General features: G+C 39.7%; 1 protein-coding gene across 6 annotated transcripts in view; it reads left to right on the forward strand.

Moving 5' to 3' along the window:
- NAV3 (neuron navigator 3) overlaps positions 1–12,094 on the forward strand; it is a 558,961-nt gene that overhangs the window by 499,530 nt on the left and 47,337 nt on the right. The gene's annotated exons all lie outside the window — the stretch shown is intronic.

The raw sequence follows: 12,094 nt of genomic DNA on the forward strand, positions 1-12,094 counted from the left end.
TCAGCTATTAAGAAAGAGAAATAAATGTAGAGGAGGAAAGACAGACTGCTTTAAGCACAGTTTGTTATACAGTTGATAAAATTGCGCTCTGACAAGAATTTTCACAAATGCCCATCAGAAGGCCTGAGGCTGAGATACTCATGAAGAAGGCCTGGAACAGGTGTTAGGAGATACAAGGGAAGGGCTTTGAGTTACAGGTCCTATGGGACAAGGAACAATCCTGTGTAATTTTTTAGTAAAAAGAACTAGTTGGCACCTGGGGATGCTGTCTTTTAAAAAAAATTAAATTATATCAAAAACTTAAAAAATAAGTAAAAAATATTTTATGAATTAGAAAAAGGAATACTAAAAAGGAAGAAACAAAGAATTTTGTTCTCAAAAGCAGGATGAGCATTTACATGCTTCCTAGAAACAGCATGGACACTTTCATGTGATGACCAATAACTTACCTCTACCATTAGCGTGGTGGCCCTGAGTCTGGATGGGTGTCAGAGACACGTGAAGTTTCTCAAATGGTAGAAAGTGTTTTTGAAAACTGAATGTGTATATAATGTAAGCAGATGTCTACATCTAATGCTCAAAGGGATTCATAATCTAAGAGGTTTTGGATAGTTCCAGAATCACTATATCTACAGGGATGCCTTCTATTTTGTCTTTAGTCCTATAAAGTGTGTTATAGTAAAGTTAAAAAAAAAAACACACACAAAAAAACACACACAAACAAATGGAATGAAGAGCCCAATTAAACCAAAAGAGAACATCAAATAGCCCTATAATTGCCTGCTATAATTAGCAAACTGTATCCTATTTGCCCTTATCTTCCTTTCTCCTATTTCATAGCTTTCTTCTGCCCATGAAAGAGAACACTGTCCATCCCTGTCAAACCTGTTCTGCAAGGGAAGATAACAAAGTCCTTTGAACACATAAATTGTATTTTAGTCTTTTTTTGGATGTGGGTTAGCATTTACCTCTTTTCTGTGTAACCTAAGAAGTCGGCAAACATAATTATAAGGGCCTTTTAGGACAGCTGAATGGGAAAGAATGGAAACCTCAGAGCCCACTAGGCCTGGGTGTAAATCTCAGGGGTATCTCTTTAGTGAGATTAGCTGTGGAATTTTCCTTTTCTGACCCTCACAGTCATCATTTTAAATTGGGGCTTAAACAACTACTTTGATGAAGAGTTAGGAGGAATAAGTGAGATACTATGATAATGTCACATGCATAATCAATATAGGTTACCTTCTTTTACATTTCTCTGCTTATTTTTTTCCTTTTAAAGATGTAAGAGAAACAAACTTACCATTGGCCATATGTCAGGCATATTGCTGGAAATCTTGAAGAAGTTCAAATTAATATATTTTTGCCCCCATTTTTTTTTTAAAGTTTTTTACTTGTAAACTAGAGGCCCGGTGCATGAAATTCATGCATGGGGATGGGGAGTGGGGGAAGTGTCTCTCAGCCAAGCCTGCACTCTCTCCAATCTGGGACCCCTCACAACCCAGGACTGCTGGCTCCCAACTGCTCACCTACCTACCTTCCTGATTGCCCCTAACCACTTCTGCCTGCCAGCCTGATCACCCCATATCCACTGCCGGGTCAGCCTGATTGATGTCTAACTGCTCCCCTGCCAGCCTGATTGCCCCTAACTGCCCCTCCCTGCAGGCCTGGTCCCCACTAACTGCCTTCCCCTGCAGGCCTGGGTACTCCCCAATTACCCTTTTCTGCAGGCCTGGTCACCCCCAACTTCCCTCCTCTGCTGGCCTGGTCATCCCCACCTGCCCTCTCTTGCAGGCCTGGTCCCTCCCAACTGTCTTCCCCTGCTGGCCATCTTGTAGCAGCCATCTTGTGTCTACATGAGGGCAGCTATCTTTGACCACATGAGGCTAGCCATCTTGTGTGTTGGAGTTACAGTCTATTTGCATATTACTCTTTTATTAGATAGGATTAGATAGGATAGAGGCCTGATGCATGGGTGGGGACTGGCTGGTTTGCCCTGAAGGGTGTCCCAGATCAGGGTGGGGGTTCCCTTGGGGCATGGGATGGCCTGGGCAAGGGGCCTGTGGTGGTTTGCAGGCCAGCCATGCCTCATGGTAACCCAAGTGGAGGCCCTGGTATCTGAGATTTACTTATCTTCTATAATTGAAACTTTGTAGCCTTGAGCACAGGCCAGGGCAGGCCAGTAAGTTTGGCTTCCTCCATCAGCAGGGAAACCCAAGACTCCTGCTCGCTCTGTGGCCACAGCCATTTTTGTTGGTATTTATTTATCTTTTATAATTGAAATTTTGTAGCCTTCAAAGGAGCAGGGCAGGCCAGGGCAGGCAGAAAGCTTGGCTTCCTCCATATCTGGGAAAACCCAAGTTGGGTTAATTTGCATACTCACTTCTGATTGGCTGGTGGGTGTGGCTAGTGTTGCAGAGGTGCAGTCGATTTGCATATTATTTTATTATATAGGATAAGATAAATTTCTCATAGAAATTGGGAAAAATAATGCTGGTCTTTTCATTTATAATGCCAATGACTAATGCCTGGATATTTTAAAATACATCTCCGCAAAATAAGGAATTGTTTAATTTATGCACACATTATCCTTAAAGTAATATTGCTAAAGCTATTACATTTTCTCAGAAGATAAAATAATGTGTAAAACTGCCATTGCCATTTTTTTTAACTGATGGCTCTTCTCTAATTGAAAGCTGTACACACACATGTTAGTAACCATGTTAGTAATCTGATATTTATAACTTGCCTGTTTCCAAGTGGTTTTGAGATTCTTTGAGAGTCTTATAAAATCCATTGCAATATGCTATAGCACAATTCAGTGACAGAATCTAGTGAAATTCAGTGGAGGGATGTATCTAGCAAGATGCCCGAGCCTGTATAATTGCTGCCCCAAGCACTAAACTGAAATGAATGTCAGAAACACTAAGGCACAAAGCAAGACTGCTAGGCATGTTTAGTTCTCATTCTCTGAGCAGAACGTAATTTAGATCAAGGAGATAAACTTTGTGGCACTGAATTCAAGAACAAATGTATTGTAAAGTTTCTCAAATTGAGGTCATGGAATAACAAAAGACAAAATCGCTGTTCTAATAGGCATTTCTCTAAGCTGAGCGAGTAACATTTAATCACATTTCAGTAAAACCATTTCTTCAGGGAGCTGCGATAAAAGGGTCTATTGCTCTCTGGTGACCCAACAATCCTGAGGAAAAGATTAGAGAATTCAGAGCAGAGTTCCTGGTGTTCCACTGTTTGTTCAATGTCCATTTAGTCATTCACCCAAGTTGTACTGAATTTCTACTCTATACGAGGAACTGTACTAGCTCCTAAGAATTCAGTGTGTGTGTGTGTGTGTGTGTGTGTGTGTGTGCATGCTATTTTATCACTGGTTATAATGTAAATAGATTTTTATTCTAGTAGGTAACACACTCAATAAAACTATAAGTGAAATATAGGATTTTAGGTGAAGATAAGCACCACTGAAAAATTTAAGTGAGAATGAGTACATTGGGAAACAAGATAGGATACTAATAGGATGCTAATACAATACATAAAGAAAAAAAGTCCAGTCCTGACCAGGTAGCTCAGTTGGTTAGAGTGTTGCCCAATATGCAAAGATTTCTGGTTCTATCCTCAGTCAGAACATATATACAAATCAACCAATGAATGCATAAATAAGTGGAACAACAAATTGAACTTTATTTCTCTCTCCTTCTCTTTCCCCACCCCCTTCTCAAAACAATTTAAAAACCAAAGGCTAAGGTGGTACATGCATGAATAATTCAGGATTCAGAATGTTTGGGGGACAGTTAGAATACAACAGCACAGGCCGAAACTTGTTTGGCTCGGTGCAGACTGAAAGGTCCCAGTTTCGATTCCAGTCAAGAGCATGTACCTTGATTGCAGGCATATCCCCAGTGGGGGATGTGCAAGAGGCAGCTGGTTGAAGTTTCTTTCTCATCAACGTTTCTAACTCTCTATCCCTTTAAATTCCCCTCTGTGTAAAGTCAATAAAATATACCGTATTTTTCGGACCATAAGACGCACTTTTTTCCCCCCAGAAGTGGGGGGGAAAAGTCCCTGCATCTTATGGTCCAAATATAGCCTACACATATACTTTAAAAAAAAAGTTTTTTTACTTGCCCGGCTCTGTGTGGTCTCTGTGTGCTTGCCCGGCTCTAAAATGGTTGTAAATGCTACTGTTTACTTTACAGGGTTGATTACATGTGTTTATTACTGTGATGTTGGGTTTTAATGCACATAAAATATTTTAGGACACTATTTGTTTCAGAATCTTTTTTTCTTCATTTCCCTTCTCTAAAAACTGGTGCGTCTTATGGTCCGGAGCGTCTTATGGTCCGAAAAATATGGTATTAAAAAAAAGAAAAAAGAATACAACAGCACAGAAACCTGAGCGTTCTCACAGGGGACCTTTGCACCTTCATGCGGGTTTCAGAGCAGAAGTGGCAAAGGAGCCTTGTCAGATTCTGGGAGGATGGAAAAAAAATTAACTTGAGGAAATGGTGGACTGGATGTCATAGATGAAGGAGCACTATGAGCATGAGTAGCCACAAGAAAAATTATTGGAGACATTAAGGAAAAAAGTAGGAATGTAGAAGGAAATGTGGAACTAAGGCTAAGAAAATAAAAACCTGGTCTTTTGGAAATAAGAAGCCATTCAAAGGTTTTTGACAGTGAATTAACATGATAAAAGCGAAAATCAACCTGGCAGTATTTCCCCATAATTTAACAGCATTCCCTGTAGTCACTGAAAGACCACATGTTATATAATTGCAAATCCAATAGTAGGCTATTTGTCAATAATGTTAGCTGGCATGTGAAATTATCTCTAGGAATTGCCCTAAAAGTAAGGCTCAACAAATTGTGATAGTGACATAGTTTGATCAAGAATTTTACCTGGACTACAAATTCTAAGATTCTCTCAAAGAAGTAAAATCAAATGCCCTGTCGTGTCTTTTGTATGAGATGGAATTACTTCTTTTCTCTGTATCTGGATGGATATAGCTATGTACCATTTTGTCAGATTTGGAAAAGTGTTTAGAGCTCTGTTTTCTTATAAAATGCCAGATGAAAAAGGCTGAAATATAAGTCAACAAAATGGCACACATTCTGTGAATCTATATTTTCATGATATTAAAATCTATGTTTTTACATAACTACTGCTAAATCCTTGCAAAATTACTAAAGCTCTCCTCATAATCAGTTTCCTATAGCCGTAGTGCCAGGGAAACAAGAACATATATTAGGGTCGTTGATGTTAGTCTTATTTGAAAGTCAGAATGATTGAGCTCAAATATTGATCCTTATGCTAACTATAACATCTAGGGATTGTTCTTATATTTCCATGAAACCACTTTGTAAGGGCGACTTAATAAATAGAAACTTAAACCTTAAAAATGGGAAAATCCAAAGCTAAGTCTTTAGAAATAGATCATGTAAATGCTAAAAATTTAGTATTTAAAATGGGTCTTGATGTTAACTCCTATAAGTTCATGTTTTTTTATATATATATATATATATATATATATATATATATATGTATATATATATTTTTTTTTTATCTTGAAGTGTTTTTAAAATTTTATTGCTAGGGTCATAAAATACATTCACTAGCCCTTTATGACAGAATTATTTGTGTCCAAAAGTTATTTATTGATTCATTACTTTATTGAGATTTGGTAAACTTTGTTTATTTAGTTAGAACCAGGACTAGCTAGGTTTTTTTCAGTAGAAAAATTCATGATTTTAAGCCACTTATAAAGGGGTGGGAGAGTGTGATATATTCAAAAGAACTGTAGCTTAACAGTGTGATAATAACTGAGTTGTGAATGTGAGGAAGTGAAATACAGGTTTAGTAGAAATTTTTTCAGAGCCTAGCTTAGAAGATCAAGATGTTGTGGGATACTCAACAAGGCCTGTGACTAGGAGAGCTTTACAAAGAGGTCAGGTATAGTAAGGACATTAAGTGGGAAAGGACACTAAGCAAGGGTAGTATTATAACACTAGAGGCCCAGTGCATGAAAACTCATGCACTGGAGGGTACGTCCCTCAGTCCAGCCTGCCCCTTCTCACAATCTGGGAGTCCTCAGGGGTGGGAGGAAACCCAGCTATCAGGGGAAGGCAATGCCCCCATCACACCTCTGCTGCTGTCGCTGTTGGCAGCACAAGCCTCAGCCAGCCCTGGTTACCTGAGCCTCGGGTGTCTCTGGGCAGCTCGGCAGCCACCATCCGAGGCTTGCTTGTGCCTTGGGCATCAGTTGAGCAGCTGCTATCTGAGGCTTGTCTGAACCTTGGGTTAGCCCTGGGCGGCTTGGGGCAGGTCTGGCCACACCATGCGCTTGCTGCCGACCCCCCTCACCTTCCCCCCACGAGGCTGAAAGAACTGGGGGACTCTGGCAGGGCTGAGGGGACTGGGTGCCACCACCTTGTGGCTGTGGGAACTGCCATCTTTGTGATGATGTGACAGTCAATTTGCATATTTTCTCTTTATTAGATAGGATAATATTTGATCTTCTTTTCTTTTTTTTTAAGTATTTCAAGTCTGGCTTTCATAATTTAGCCTCAGAGATACATACAAAATAGAAGAGGCACTGACTGTATCCAGCTTCTTTTACGTAAGACACCCTAATGCAAAACTGGAGTCTTACATAGTCAATGGGTATTTGGGGCATCTCTATCTTGAATGGCTCATTGTAGATAAATATTTTTTTTTTTTAAATCTCAGGTTTTAAAATACCACTTGGCCTTTAAGACTGAGGAAGGATATTTAAAGCAAAGATGGGAAATCATATGGAACGAGAAATATTGTTCTAGTTGGAGTGAAGTCTAAATGGGTCTCTACTGAAATAAGAAAGAAGGAAGGAATTTTTGCACATATGGAGAGATAACTAGTTCAAGATAGAAAAGATTTTTAATGTAGAACTTCATTATGTTTTTAATTAGAGAGGATGAAATAGGTGTGTGTTTATACTTATAAAGCTATCCTAAAAATGTACTAATATGAATTTGGTAAACTAACATTTTCATAGATGTGATTTTTCCAATTTATATAAAAAACATTACTTACCACGTTATTCTTCCTTTTGGTTTATTGTGTCACACTACATAACATCTAGTCTACTAATATGTGTTATTTAAAAAAAAAAATACTCTATTCAGCAAAGTTGTCATTTAGAATAGGTCAGATAAAGAGCTTCAAGACAAGAAAAAGCTAACTGTTCATCACCACCAAAAACCAGCATTACATGAAATGTTAAAGAGTGTTCTTTAAGAAGAAGAATAAGGGGGGTGGGAAGATACGAAAATATGAACAATAAAATGGCAAGAAACACATATCTATCAACAATTGAATCTAAAAATAAACAAGGAACCTAATGAACAAAATAAACTGATGAGTAATATAGAAGCAGAGGCATGGAAGCATGGAACAGACTGTCAAAACTCAGGAGGAAGGGAAGAAGAGTACAAAAAGAGATTAACCGAAAACTTTGTGTGTGTGTGTGTGTGTATATATATATATATATTACCCATGGACACAGACAATAGGGTGGTGAAGGCCTCAGGTAGGGTGGGATGGGGTGGAGGAGGGAAATAGAGGAAAGGGTGGACACCTGTAATACTCTCAACATCTACACTAATAAAAGAGAAACATGCAAATTAACCATCACTCTGCTACACCCACAAGCCACACCCACCAGCCAATCAGGAGTGAGTATGCAAATTAACCCAACCAAGATGGCATCTGGCCATGGAGCTGGAGCAAGCAGAAGGCTTGGGTTTCCCTGACAATGGAGGAAGCCAAGCTTCCTGCCTGCCCTGGCCAGCCCTGGCCTCTGCTTAAGGCTACAAAGTTTCAATAATAGAAGGTAAATAAATCATAGCTATTTGCTTCTAGCTGGCCCTAGCCTCTGCTCAGGGAGGTGCTAAGAAAGAAAGAAAAAGAAAGGAGAGGGAGAGAGGAAGGAGAGAGAGAGAGAGAGAGAGAGAGAGAGAGAGAGAGAGAGAGAAAGAGAGATAGAGAGATAGAGAGAGAGAGAGAGAGAGAGAGAGAGAAAGAAAGAAAGAAAGAAAGAAAAGAAAGAGAGAGAGAGAGAGAGAGAGAGAGAGAAAGAAAGAAAAGAGAGATAGATAGATAGAGAGAGAGAGAGAGAGAGAAAGAAAAAAGAAAGAAAGAAAGAAAGAAAGAAAGAAAGAAAGAAAGAAAGAAAGAAAGAAAGAAAGAAAGAAAGAAAGAAAAAGAAAGAAAAGAAAGAAAGAAGAGGCTGGGGCCTTGGCTTGCTGGGGGGTGATCAGGCCAGGATGGGATGGCAAGGGTATTAGGAGTAAGCAGACCAACAGGGGGGCCAGTTGGGGGTGAGCAGGCTGTCAGTAGGGTCAGTTGGAGGTGATCAGGACAGTGGGGGAGCAGTTTAGAGTGAGCAGGTCAGCAGGGGGGCAGTTAGGGGTGAGCAGGCCAGTGGGGAGGGGAAGTGAGGGTGAGCAGGCTAGCAGGGGTGTCAGTTGGGTGTGATCAGGCTGTCATGGGGGAAGTTGGGGGTGAGCAGGCTGGTGGGGGCATTTGGGAGCAAGCAGACCAGTGCGGGGGGGGGGGGGGGGGGGAGGCAGTTCAAGGTGAGCAGGCTGGCATGCAGAGTGGTTAGGGGCAATCAGGCAGGCAGGCATGTTAGCGGCTGAAGCCAGTAGTCCCAGATTGTGAGAGGGATGTCTGACTTCTGGTGTAGGCCCAATCCCTGTAAATCGGCAGTAAGACATTCTTTGAGGAGTCCCAGATTGGAGAGGGTGCAGGCTGGGCTGAAGAACACACCCCTATGCATAAATTTTGTGCACTGGGCCACTAGTTAATATGTATGTTAAAAATCAAGAAAATAAGATACTTAATATTAAAAAGTTGACAATTCTTCTATCTCATATTAAATACAATTTTTTTTAAAAGCAACATTTCCAGAACATTCTACTTCTAATTTTTTCAAAATGCTGACACTGAAATAAGTCAGCTAACTCATAAAATTAAGCAAAAACTTTGAGACATTTGCATAAGATCACATTTCTATTTTTCTTATTAAACCTAAAACCAAGGTTTTAGCAGATTTTTAATTCACAATACAGGCAGTACTGGTTCTAAATTCAAGAATGAAATCTAATTTCTATTCATATTTAATGCATGGTTATAACATTACTACTTGAGTTATGTGACTCATTAAATATGCACCATATATATCTTTTTGTGAATCAGAATGAATTTTAAGTAAACATTTTATCTCTTGGAAGATTTATTTTATAGAAAAGTAAATTAAATTTGGTAAACATTCTGTTACTTGTTGGGCAAGGACAGAATATAGACAGAACTTGGAGAGATTGAGAAATATGATAAATTGGATCTGAATTTTGTGTATGACATTGGAAATTTTCCACAAACATGATCTTTTTCTTTTTTATAAACAAAAAATGAAATTATAGTCAGGTGTTTGAAGATCTCTCTACAAATCCAGGAGGGTATTTTGAATTTTCATGATGATATTCTTTGACTTTTAAGCTATTTGAGGCCTATAAAAGGGTTGCTTTAAAATAATCTGTCATCAGTTAGGAATATGTCAGATATCTAATGAAAATAGATATAGAAGGCACCAGGTATCTATTCCAAATATGGATCTCATTTAATTAGCATTGTCTATGTTTTTTGTAAGTGTGTAAGGTTAGAATCATCACTGGACATTCTCATGTATGTAACATTTTCCTTCAAAGGCAGTTGTCATAATTCTTCTCTTTTTTTTTTTTTGTATATTCTGAGAAGACTTGAGTACAGATAAACTATTTACCTTGAAATGAAGAACCCAAGCCTGATTCTGCCAGAGATACTAGAGAAAACGATGAATGACAAATATATCATAAAGGAATTCTCCCTCTAAGAGGCTAATAGGAATTCTAATTTTTAGGATTGCCATCACTACCAAGAAGGATACTTCTTGTTTTTGAGCTCCTGATGGAAATATGGTCTATACTGAAAAAGCACTCTTTTTTCTTTGTTATCTTTCTCATGGTGTGTCAAATCTGGTAAAATAAGTTTACTTAAACAAATATGAAAGGTTAAATTTATCCAGGAATTTTCCTTGAGACATATCATAAAATTATCTAAGTTCAATAAAATATAGATGTTTTCTAAAATTTTGATATTTAAACATTTTTGAAATTTAACTATTTTTAAGGACTAATACATATATTTTATTCACTTTTTAAATTTTTCTTTTTCTTTTTTTTTTTTTTTTTTTTTTTTTGGCTTGGTGAAATTTGGCCTCCATACTAGGAATTTTTGGGATGAAAAGTATCAAAATTTAAAATGACCTTGAGTATGTCAGAAGAATTTAATAAGGTTGCATTTAATATGAATGAGTTATGGATGAGTTCCATGTTTTATACTTGAATATAAAGAATCCATCCCCCAAGTGCTAGATACAGGAGGCAAAAATCTAAAATCACTTATTTGACAAAAACATGGGATTTCCAGTTGACAGTAAAATCTAAAATCACTTATTTGACAAAAACATGGGATTTCCAGTAGACAGTAAATGCAATATGGTCACCAGAACATACTGATATTTAACTTTGCAATTTGACCACAGATTGCATGAATAAGTTTGATATAAAATAAGCAATGTGAAATCATGCTTTGTGTTGTACTACTTAGCTCTGGGAGCCACCCTTTGAAATGAATAAGGACTATTCAGATCATATTTATACTATATAATAAAGTGGTAATATGCAAATTGACCATTACACCCTCGCAAGATGGCTGCCTACAACCTGGCTGGCAGGGGTGTTAGTGAGGGACGACCAAATGACTGAACAAGAAGGCTGAGTGGGGTGACCAGGCTGGGGGGGAGGGGGGGATTTGGGGAAGACCAGATCAGCAGGGGTGGACACTTGGGGGCAACCAGGCCAGCAGAGGGGGGCAGTTGGGGGTGACAAGGCTGAAAGGGGCAATTAGTAAGAGACAACCAGGCCAGCAGGGGGTGCAGTTAGGTTTGAACAGACCAGTGAAGGGGCATGTAGTTAGGGATGACCAGGCTGGCAGGGGGGCAGTTAGAGGTGACTAGGCTGGCAGAGGGGGCAGTAAGAAGAGACAAGGCCAGATGAAACCAGTTTGGCTCAGTGGGTAGAGTGTTCGATTCCCAGGCACGTACCTTGGATGCAGGCACATCCCCAATGTGGGGTGTGCAAGAGGCAGCTGATCGATGATTCTCTCTCATCGATGTTTCTAACTCTCTATCCCTTTCAATTCCTCTCTGTGTAAAAATCAATAAAATATATATATATATATATATATATATATATATATATATATATATATATATTTTTTTTTTTTTTTTTTTTTTTTTTTTTTTTTTTAAAGAAGAGACCAGGCCAGCAAGGAGGGGTGGGACAGTTGGGAGTGATTAGGCTGGCAGGGGTGGGGGGCAATAAGGGGCAACTAAGTCAATGAGGGGGTCAGTTGGGGATGACCAGCTGGCGGGAGGTGGGGGGGACACAACAGTAAGAGCTGACCAGGCTGGCAGAGGGGGCAGTAGGGGTGACCAGGCCTCAGGGAGTTGAATAAGGGGTAACCAGGTGGGGGGGGGGGGGCCCGCAGTTAGTAGCAACCAGGCTGGCAGGGAGGTGGCAGTTGATTGTGACCAGGCCAGTAGGGGGGGCAGTTAGGGGTGATCAGGCTGGCATGCAGAGGCAGTGAGGGGCAATTAGGCTAGCGAGGGGGAGAGGCAGTTAGGGCCGACCAGGCAGGCAGGCAGGAGAGCTATTAGGAACCGGTAGTCTAGGATTGTGAAAGGGATGTCCCACAAGAGGTCTTGGATTGGAGCGGGTGAAGGCTGGGCTGATGGGACCCCCCCGCCTTCCTCCCTTGCACGAATTTCATGCACTGGGCCTCAACTAAGGAAAAAAAAAAATCTCCTTTACATTTAACTAAGTAAAAGTTGTCAGATACAACTTGACAAGGTGAGGCAAATATCCATATCTCCCAGGGCATTAGCACTACATAAATCAAACACATTGGATGGTGAATTTTGAACAACAGGGACAGTTTACT

The sequence above is a fragment of the Pipistrellus kuhlii genome, unplaced genomic scaffold (genome assembly GCF_014108245.1).
Source record: "Pipistrellus kuhlii isolate mPipKuh1 unplaced genomic scaffold, mPipKuh1.p scaffold_m20_p_3, whole genome shotgun sequence".
Classification (NCBI taxonomy): domain Eukaryota; kingdom Metazoa; phylum Chordata; class Mammalia; order Chiroptera; family Vespertilionidae; genus Pipistrellus; species Pipistrellus kuhlii.